At 42.7% G+C, this 10,607-nt stretch overlaps 1 protein-coding gene across 3 annotated transcripts in view; it reads right to left on the minus strand.

Annotated features, from left to right (window-relative positions):
* Positions 1-9,866, minus strand: part of LOC144491975 (janus kinase and microtubule-interacting protein 1-like) — a 329,706-nt gene extending 319,840 nt beyond the window's left edge. Inside the window, exon 1 of one of the 3 annotated variants that reach the window (XM_078210202.1) lies at positions 9,577-9,862. The gene's annotated coding sequence lies outside the window, so the exon portion shown is untranslated. Of the gene's footprint in view, positions 1-9,576 lie in introns of all 3 variants that reach the window. The other 2 variants (XM_078210200.1, XM_078210198.1) reach the window with 2 other exon arrangements.
* Positions 9,867-10,607: the final 741 nt, after the last annotated feature.

A 10,607-nucleotide genomic window follows, 5' to 3' on the forward strand; every position in this document is an offset into this window, starting at 1 on the left:
ACACAGTCAGGCTTCTGTGTTCAGGCTAGATTCCCCAGAGTGGTGGCATATAGACAATAAAGCCTGCATGCTTATCAACCCTGCCTTTTCCCCCTTTCCCTTGACAACTGAATTGCACTTCACTGTAAAATTTGCACAGCTCTTCCACTGAAAGATATAGAAACGAAACGAGGGATCTATGTTTAGCTCTCATGTTCCTATATGGTACAATCCTATTACTGAGATTAACTACACAGATTTACTGCCACGAGTAGGTCTGAATGTATTCACACACTGTGGACTAGATTTTTGTCTCGAGTTGGGAAATTTCCCGACTTGCCACACCCACCACGGTAAAATAGCCCAAAAAGTGAAATCTTTGTTCTGGAAGGGAGGTACGGGATAGAGCTTGACCTGCTGAACCCGGAAGCAGAGTGTAGGCTGCCATGAGGGCAGGCAGGTTTTGAGGCGGGCCAGTTAGAAGGCCCATCTCAGCTCTCTGGGACTTTGTCTCAGTTGTTTGTCCTTCTAGTACTCACCCTTTACCTCCCCACCCAGCCACATGGTCCCTCATACCCTCCATGCCAACATAATGCCAACTCATAACACCCCATGGCTGTTCATACCTTCCATGCCACCTCAAAAGCCAATTACCCAATATCCCACCATAGGCAGAACTCAGGAGGCATGTAAAACAAACTGCTAACAATCTAATCAAGCTCTCATTCCTACTTGATTGTAAAAAAATACTCCATTCATAAAATCCATTCGAAGCTTTTAAATCTCAACTGGTTAATCTCTTGTAAAAACAAACTTCTATTCAGAACCCTACTCAAAGCCAACTACTCCCTTAATAGCCTCTCTAAACTGTTAATCAAACGGTGAACTCAGAACCCCTATTGAGATAGTTACAGCTTTTGAAACTAAGCCAAGGATTCATGCCAATTGCCTTTGGGAAAATGTCAACAAATAGCTCTATTCAAACCGTATTACCAGATTGCTACTTTTTCTTCTAAACTGTGCCTGTCAATTAAAGCAGTCCAGCAAAAGGTTTTCTTAACTCTAACTGACAGCTAAAGCCTGATTTTTTTCAAGATTTAAAGACGAGGGCATTTATCAAACTTCAGATATACAGACCTTACCTTCCCTTCAAGATCACTCATGTCTACTCTGTCAATTCGTGACTCCCACATTGCAGGTTAAGGACCTTGGACCAGCCAAAATGGGGTCTGTTTGAACTCAAGCACTGAGTTCAAATGGCCATTTCCCAGCTGTATGGAATCCCCCCCACCGTTCCAATAATTGAATCTGTTGGAAATGGGTGTGGGTCTTCCACATATGGTTCCTGTTGACCCAAATGACCCCTGGAGTCTTCCCGACTGTGTCTGTCTGACCCTGTGTCACAGACTTAGGCTATTGCAGCTTTAATTAAGTGGAATTGAAACATACTATTCCGAATAAAGGTTTATTTAAACATCTACAAATTAATCATGCACACTTCAACATTGAGGAATTAAGCACAAACCTCATCAATCCCCAAGTAAAATGGCTAGAACCCTGCAAACGCAAGGGGAAAAAATGGTAACACTTAAAGAGAGACTTTTTACAAATTCTCCTGCAATCTCATCAGAAAATGTTGTAGACATGGTTTCTGACCTGCAATTAGGCAGATTCAAGCCTAGAAGTCAATAACTTTGGCAGAGATAGAAACTGGAAACAAACAAATTCAGCTGAACTTGCATGTGCTCTAAATACATATTGGAGCCCTTTATATTTGCACAAAACATTGGCACTGAACTTCTCCATGTATCCTGTGAAATTGAACACTTGCAATCAAACCTTTTCTGGATGAAAGACCAGGAGACTGACAGAGGGAACTTTTCCCAAAGCTGATTACCACTATGAATATACAACTCGCCAAATCCAGGAATCCATAGACAGTGCTGCACACTAATAACCATTGTCAAGTGTACCATCTCAAAACTCTAGGGACATATGGAACATCTTGCACTGAAAAATAAAAAGGCCTTATTATGGAGACCGTTCCATGTGCAAATGTCTAGGTTGCAGCAAAGGGCCCTCAAGGGGATTGGTAAAGAATTGGGCCCTCATAAAATAGATGCAGCAAGAAGATGAATAGGGGACGAGAGATTTATTCTAAGGAGCTATCCTGTTTCAAGTTGCTGGTTTCCCTCTTGTCTTTCAGCAACTATCTCACAAATTGAATGTATTAAGCTTGCTATGCAATTACTGTTCAATTTTGGAAACCTCGTGCGTATTGATCTTTTCTTCCACTTCTTAGGCGGTCCTTAAGTATGGAAGACTTGCTTCCATACTAAAGATGAGTTCTCATGTGACCGAGGAGTCCACTTCACAAATGGCAGTCTGTGTCACAGGTGAGACGCACTGCGGTTGGAGGAGCAGGTGGGTGGGATGCCTGGGTTGCCACGAGTTCCTTTCCCTGTCGGTTTTTCACTTCAGCTTGCTCTCAACGATGGAACTCGAGGTGTTCAACTCCTTCCCAGAGGCTTTGCCTCCACTTTGAGTGGTCTTGGGCCAGGGTGTTGGTGGGGATGTTGCACTTTTTCAAGGAAAATTTGAGGGTGACCTTGAAGTGTTTCCTCTGCCCTTTTGGGGCTCGCTCGCCATAACAAAGCTCCAAGTAGAGTCCTTGTTTCGGGAGTCTTGTGTCAGGCATGTGGTGCCCAGTGGAGTTGATCAAGCGTGCTCAATGCTGGGGATGTTGGCGTGAGCGCAAACACTGACATTGGTGTGCTTATCCTACCAATGGATTTGCCGGATCTTGCTACTTCGCCAGGGTTTTGAGATGCCTGCTGTAAATAGTCCACATCTCTGAACCATATAGGAGGGAGGGGTATCACTATGGCTCATTGGGTCATGAGCTGGGTACAGGGCCTGGTCTTCAAACACTCGCTTCAGAGGGCCACCAAATTCTGCACTGGCACACTGATTATTCCATTGTATCTAAAACATCCCACATACCTGTATATAAACTTTTGTTTGCTGCATATATATAATGTACCTGAAAGTTTAATTTAAAAAGCAAAATGCTTCCTGTAACAAAGAGTACTCTGAGCGGAAAGCGAATAAGGTTGCAAATGGAAGTAGAAAATTGCAGTTAAAAGGAGAGACTTGAGATAACTTGGGGCGATGTGGGGGCGCAATGGTTCGCTCTGCTGCCTCACAGCGCTCGAGACCCGGTTTTGATTCCCAGTTAAGGTCACTGTCTGTGCGGAACCTGCATGTTCTCTCTGTGTCTGCGTGGGTTTCCTCCAGGTGCTGCAGTTTCCTCCCACAGTCTGAAAGACATGCTTTGGCCATGCTAAATTCTCCCTCAGTGTACCCGAACAGGCACCAGAGTGTGGCAAATAGAGGATTTTCACAGTAACTTCATTGCAAAGTTAATGTAAGCCTACTTATGACACTAATAAATAAACTTTAAATTTAGAAAATTTGAGAATGAAGTTTACAAGTTTTGATCAACTGAATGCAGAAAAGACTATTTCTGCTAGTTGAGGAGTCACTGACAAGGGTCATTCATTAAAAATTGTCATGAGAGAAAGCAGGAGAAATTTCTTGATGTAGAGCAGGCTGTTGGAATGTGGAATGTATATCTACTTGAAGAAGAAACGATTGCTTTGTTAAATGATGAAATTGGTGAACATAGGAAGTAGAGATAGGTGCAAAGCTGGGAGACAGAGCAGGATGGTGGGGATTTGTTCTGGGTTCAAGCAAAGAGCTGGCATGGGAATGTTGGGCTAAACGACCTCCCTTTGCACTATAAACTGTGTGAAAAAAAGATTCCTGCACATAACAGATCAGACGTTCACCTTGGAAGAAAATAAATCTTCATCTTAAGTTGCACCCCTCTCTGAGGAAAGAAAATTCTTGGGCAGAGTGAATTAATGGTCTGGAAGATGGAACTGAGGGCATGGTTGCTAAATTTATGGATGATACAAAGATATGTAGAGGGACACATAGTGTTGAGGAACTGGGGAGGCTGCAGAAGGACTTGGACAGGTTAGGAGAATGAGCAAATTGGCGGATGGAATACAACGTGGGAAAGTGCGAGGTTCTGCGTTTTGGTAGGAAGAATAGAGGCGTAAACTATTTTCTAAATGGGGAAAGGCTTTGGAAATCTGAAGCACAAAGGGACTTGGGAGTCCGGGTTCAGGACACCCTTAAGGTTAACATGTAGGTTCAGTTGGCAGTTAGGAAGGCAAATTCAATGTTAGCGTTCATTTCTAGAGAGTTAGAATACAAGAGCAGGGATGTACTGCTGAGCCTGTATAAGGCTCTGGTCAGACCACATTTGGAATACTGTGAGCAGTTTGGGCTCCATGCCTAAGGAAGGATGTGCTGGCCTTGGAGGGGGTCCAGAGGAGGTTCACAAGAATGATCCCAGGAATGAAGGATTTGTCATATGAGGAGTGGTTGTGAGGTCTGGGTCTATACTCGTGGAGTTAAGAAGAATGAGGGGGATCTAATTGAAACTTACAGAATACTGAGAGACCCAGACAGAGTGGAGAGGATGTTTCCACTCGTGGGAGAGGCTAGAACTCGAGGGCACAACCTCAGAGTAAAGGGATGCTCCTTTAAAACTGAGACGAGGAGGAATTTCTTCAGCCAGAGGGTGGTGAATCTGTGGAGCTCATTGCCACAGAGGGCTGTGGAGGCCAGGTCATTGAGTGTCTTTAAGACGGAGATGGATAGGTTCTTGATTAATAAGGGGATCAAGGGTTATGGAGAGAAGGCAGGAGAATGGGGTTGAGAATCATATCAGCCATGATTGAATGGCGGAGAAGAGTCAATGGGCCGATTGGCCTAATTCTGCTCCCATATCCTATGGTCTGTGGTCTAATTTAATGCTCACTTTGGAAAAAGGCGGAAAACACATTGCCAATAGCAACCTTTGTTAAAGGAAACCTGACTTGTCTTGAGATTTTTTTTATTCTACAAAAGTCACTGCAGGATTATGATTATTCAGTGACTGTGCGTGCTGTTTGCCCACAGTCAGTCTTCATCTTACATAAGCAAATAGCACTAACACAGCCCTTTCAACATGTATTTTTAATGTCCTGGTGAAAATTCCCAATGTACATTGCATAATACAATGCAACTAAGACCAAACATGTATCCTGCACAATGCAAACATTCAATGGCAATTCTGCATACTCTTCAAAAATTCTAAGAATGTCAATTTTTTTGCCACATGCACTTACCCCATTATCAAATAATTACTCAATTGATTGCACTGTTGATAGAACCTCAGCGATGTATTTTGCGTGACCTTACTGGCCCAAGAAAGCCTTTGGTAGAACAGTTAACACTGATATAAAAATTGATCTTGCACACTCTCGTTTTTGAGTATGATATTTTAATGAGTAAAATGCTTGTGCCCATCTTATAATTTTGAGACTGTGTTTTCAGACCAAGAATTTAATTTGAATTAATGGTACAGGGTTTAAGTGCAAATAGTTATAAATTTGCAAGAGCTTGCACCATAAATCTTGTTACAATTACTATTCACCCTCAGCACACATAGACAGAATGTAATTGTTAGTGAAGAGATTTGTGAAGTATTTCCACAAGCAAAAGTGACTATAAATCTTATAAAATGAAAAAGTTATTGTCATCTTCACAACTGGATGTGCCCTCTCACTGTTAGCAATAATGATTCGGCTTATTCCATACCATTAAATATCTTTTTCAAAGAAAGCTCATTATACGGTAATAGATATAAATATATTAAAACCATTTGTACATCTTATCTGTCTTTAAGGAAGTTTAATACTATTATGTTCGAAACTGCAACACTCATCAATAACTCAAATTTGCTTTCCTAGGCTCAGCCATCTTCACCTGTATCATCAACGACCTTCCTTTAATCATAAGGTCAAAGCGTGATGTTTGCTGATAATTGGACAATGTTCAGCACCATTTGTGATTCCTCAGATACTGAAACAGTCCATGTCCAAATGTAACAAGACCTGGACAACGTTCCAGCTTCGGATGACAAGTGGCAAGTAACATTTGTGTCACACAAGTTCCAGGCAATGACCATCTCCACTGAGAGAGAATCTAACCTTCACCCCTTGACGTTCATTGGCATTACCATCACTGAATCCCCCACTATCAACATCTTGGGGGTTAGCCATAGTCCCAGATGACCATAGACTGCTCTCTCCTTTGAGGGGGAGAGCTGACTGGTGGTGATTTAACCTGAGGATCACCACACCATAGGCGAGGGGCAAGGTTGAGAAAGTGGACCTTCACAAATAACCTCAACTACTGACCAGAAACTGAACTGGACTAGCCATATAAATACTGTGGCTGCAAGAGCAGGTCAGAGGATAGGAATCCTGTGGCGAGTAACTCACCTCCTGACTCCCCAAAGCCTGTCCACCATCTGCAGGGCACAAGTCAAGAGTGTAATGGAATACTCTCCCCTTGCCTGGATGAGTACATCTCCAACAACACTCTAGAAGCTTGACACCATTCAGGACAAAGCAGCCCACTTGATTGGTATCCCTTCCACAAACAATCACTCCCTCACCACCAATGCACAGTAGCAGCAGTGTGTACCATCTACGGGACCTCACCTTCCAAACCCATGACTACTACCACCTAGAAGGGCAGCTGATACATGGGAACACCACCACCACCTGGAAGTCCCTCCTAGCCACTCACCATCCTGACTTGGAAATATATCGCTGCTCATTCATTGTCACTGGGTCAAAATCCTGGAATTCCCTCCCTAACAGCACTCTGGGTGTACCTACATTGCAGTGGTTCAAGAAGGCAGCTCACCACCACATTCACAAGGGAGCTTAGGGATGGGCAATGAACGTTGGAATGCTAGTGAAATCCACATCATGTGGATGAATAAGAAAAAAATCAATCATGTAATCGACTTACTTTCATTAGAGCAAATTATTCCCTTATTATTTCCGAGGTAAATATAATTTTCTTAAATGTCTCCTGCGCACGCATTATTTGAATACATTTGAGTCATCAAATCCATTGCTATTTCTAATCTGCATATGTTAGCAGTTTGAACCCTTGATCTAACCAGCACCAATCACAATTAGCCACTGGCATGAAAAAAGAGAAGCAAAGTACACACCATCCTCTAGGTTGAAGTGCTGCAATAAAATTAACTGAACTGAAATACATACAAGCTTCTGTTGTGTTCTTACATTTTACAGAGACCCAATTCAACTGCTTAAGTATTTGTGCTTCTGCAGAGGAAATGTTGTATAATTGATCCTCCGTTCATTTCACTGAGACTTGAATTGCACTAAGCTTCCACTCCCGAGATGCTATTGAGTATATTTTATGCTAATAAAATATTAGCTTAAATGTTGTGTCTGTTCTCACTACTTCTACCAACCCCATTTGGACTGTGGCTCCAGATCACATACGTACCACTTGTACCTCTACCAGAAAGTGAGGATGATTAAGTTGGCTTCCAATCAGTAGGCAGCCATTATTTGAACTCAAATTCCACCTTGTGTTTGGAGCAATACTGAACAATGACTGTCTCTATTAATACCACAAACCCAACTATCCAGTCAAACAAACCGTGGCCTGAGTGTTATTAACAAATCAGTGAACTGTCACTGTGTCAGATTCTTAGCAGATTCGTTCAGTCTGCTGAAAGAGTGTTTCGACTACAGAAAGCACTTTCCCGATTTCAGAGCTACTTTGTTGCATAGTTGGTTTCAAGGCCAATACTTCTGACCTCTGTGGTTCTCAAGTCCCATCCAAAAAGCTTTAATGGTCTGTCATTTGTCCGTAAGCAGGTTACCTTTTACTCTAATATTATATCAGGAAGGCTCGCTCTCCTGGCAAGAAGCATGATTTTTTTAAAAACCACAGAAAGCCAGAATAAAAAGTATGGTATTTGTTGAGTAACACAATAGCACAGTAGCATATGATCTAAATGGATCTTAAACTGACCAGAATATTTCTGGAGTGCTGATTTTGCCTTTAATTTGAAAGAAAGCAATCCATTTTTTTGAAAATATGTTTCTCATTGAAATATAATTTGGGTCAATGCATAGCACAAGATATCTGTTCGCCTATTTTTTTTTTTGCATTTCCCAATGTGCAATGCATATTTATCTGTTGTGGCTAAAATAATGCACAATTCAATCCAGTTCAGACACATACATTATCCCTTCAATCAGATACATGTTCACAAATACAAACATGATTAGAAAATTAATAACAATTTGGTGATGCTCAACATCTGAAGAATGTGACATCACAGTAAGCCTGCCAGCCTGACATTTTAAAGTTTCATGGGCAACATTTTCAATTTTAATTGACAATCTAAGCAACCGAGGGCCTTCATTTTCAGCCATAAATCTAAAGATCATTGATTAATCATAGAATAATGGAAGAATCATAGAATCCCTACAGTGCAGAAGGAGGCCATTCGGCCCATCGAGCCTGCACCAACAACAACCCCACCCAGGCCCTACCCTGTAACCCCACGTATTTACCCTGCTAATCACTGTGACACTAATGGGCAATTTAGCCTGGCCAATCCACCTAATCCACACATCTTTGGACTGTGGGAGGAAACTGGAGCACCCGGAGGAAACCCACGCAGACACGGGGAGAATGTGCAAACTCCACACAGACAGTCAGTCACCCAAGGCTGGAATTGAACTGGGGTCTCCTGGCGCAGTGAGGCGGCAGTGCTAACCACCGTGCTGCCCCCAAATTAATAACAGCAACAAGAATAAATAACTTTTGAGAGAAAAGATGTGCCAAGCCAGCACTGGGTCAAGGAGATGGCGTACTCGGCTCCCATCCCACCCCACACCCTCTCCCTCCCTCCCTCCTTCCCTCCCTGAGTACTGAATAGCACAGGCTGTTAGGGGTGACCACACAAAAAAAAATAGATACTGCATTTCCGAAGAGGGCAGACATAATGTCAATGACAGGATGTCAAAGCATTTTCAGTTTCAGCAAAGAAAACGTGAATGGCAGTAGCTATTGGCCCCACCCTACCATCAGCCCAGTCTGCAAGAGGCAGTGATCCCTCTGCAGCACCATCACTGTGCTGCCTGAGCTTGGAGAACAGGTTCACCAAGAGAATATTTGGGATTTTTTTATTTTTAAAAGAAAGACCCATTTAGTAGAATAGGTGAAACCAACCAGCACAGGAAACCGAAAGCTAAGCAACCTTCCCCCACCCCCTGCTCAATGTCTTTCGCATTACTTAACATTATGACACCGTGCTGGCTGACAAATCTCTAAAGTATTTTTTAATCCACATTGCACCCAGATAAGTGTCGGCGCGCGTTAGGATTGTGCACGGATTTATACATATATATATATATATATAAACACGGACGAAGAACACACCCCGGCGATTTCAGGAAAAATACGTGTTGCTGTGATCTGTAAGCACCGTGCCCAAGCTGAGGAATTTCTCTCTCCTTATCTGTCCTTCCCTCTGCATTAAAAGATCTCAGGTATATCAGGTACTCACTTGCCATACTGTCCTCGCGTCTTGAAACTGACACATAAATATTTACTAAAAAAGAAAAGAAAAATAACCTCATGTCTCGAACAGCTTCCGGACTGGGAGAAAATCCAACTGCAGCTTCATCATGAAACTACTGTATCTTTATATATACACGCATATAGATATTTCATGTAGCTGCTTCCTTTCTCTTGTTGCAATGTCCTGTTACATTAAAGGTAATTTTTTTTGCATTTTTCTCTCTCCCCTTCAACACTCTCTCAGTATCAGTGGGTTCTGTGGAGAGAGGCTCAGCTTATGGACAGCTCCCAGCGCCGCTCTGTCACAGAGGCGCAGCCCCAGAGCCATCTGCTTCAGTCTATCCGCACAGCGTCAGGCTACACACCCCTTAAAGAGGCAACAGCACACCTCCAGCATCCGCACACATACCTCTTTCCTCCCCTCCTCCCCCCATCCATTTCAACCTCAGTGGCACAGTGGTTAGCACTGCTGCCAGCACTGCTGCCTCACAGCACCAGGGACTTTGGTTCGATTCCCGGCGTGGGTCACTGTCTGCGCGGAGTTCTCCCCGTGTCTGCGTGAGTTTCCTCCGGGTGCTCCGGTTTCCTCCCACAGTCCAAAAGACATAATGGTTGGCCATGCTAAATTCTCCCTCAGTGTACCCGAACAGGCGTGTGGCGATTAGTGGGTTTTCACAGTTACTTCATTGCAGTGTTAATGTAAGTCTACTTACTAAGAAATAAGGAAAAACAATCTCCAGTCAACGCTATACGGGATGGGAATGAATTGCAGGGCAACATTTGAATGGACCTACCATATACTAATGTGATCTTTGTTTTGTCTGTATAGCGTAGAAAACAATACTTTTCACTGTGTGCTAATACATGTGACAATAATAAATCAAATCAAATCTTTCTTTACACACCAGCTATGACTATGATACTATATTCTGCATCCTCTCCTTTCCTTCTCTCCCATGTACTTTATGAATGGTATGCTTTGTCTGTACAGCGCACAAGAAACAATACTTTTCACTGTATCCCAATACATGTGACAATAATAAATCAAATGTTGAGGGTTTGCTTTTAAAGAACCAAATACGAAA

Source organism: Mustelus asterias, chromosome 1, assembly GCF_964213995.1.
Source record: "Mustelus asterias chromosome 1, sMusAst1.hap1.1, whole genome shotgun sequence".
Lineage (NCBI taxonomy): Eukaryota > Metazoa > Chordata > Chondrichthyes > Carcharhiniformes > Triakidae > Mustelus > Mustelus asterias.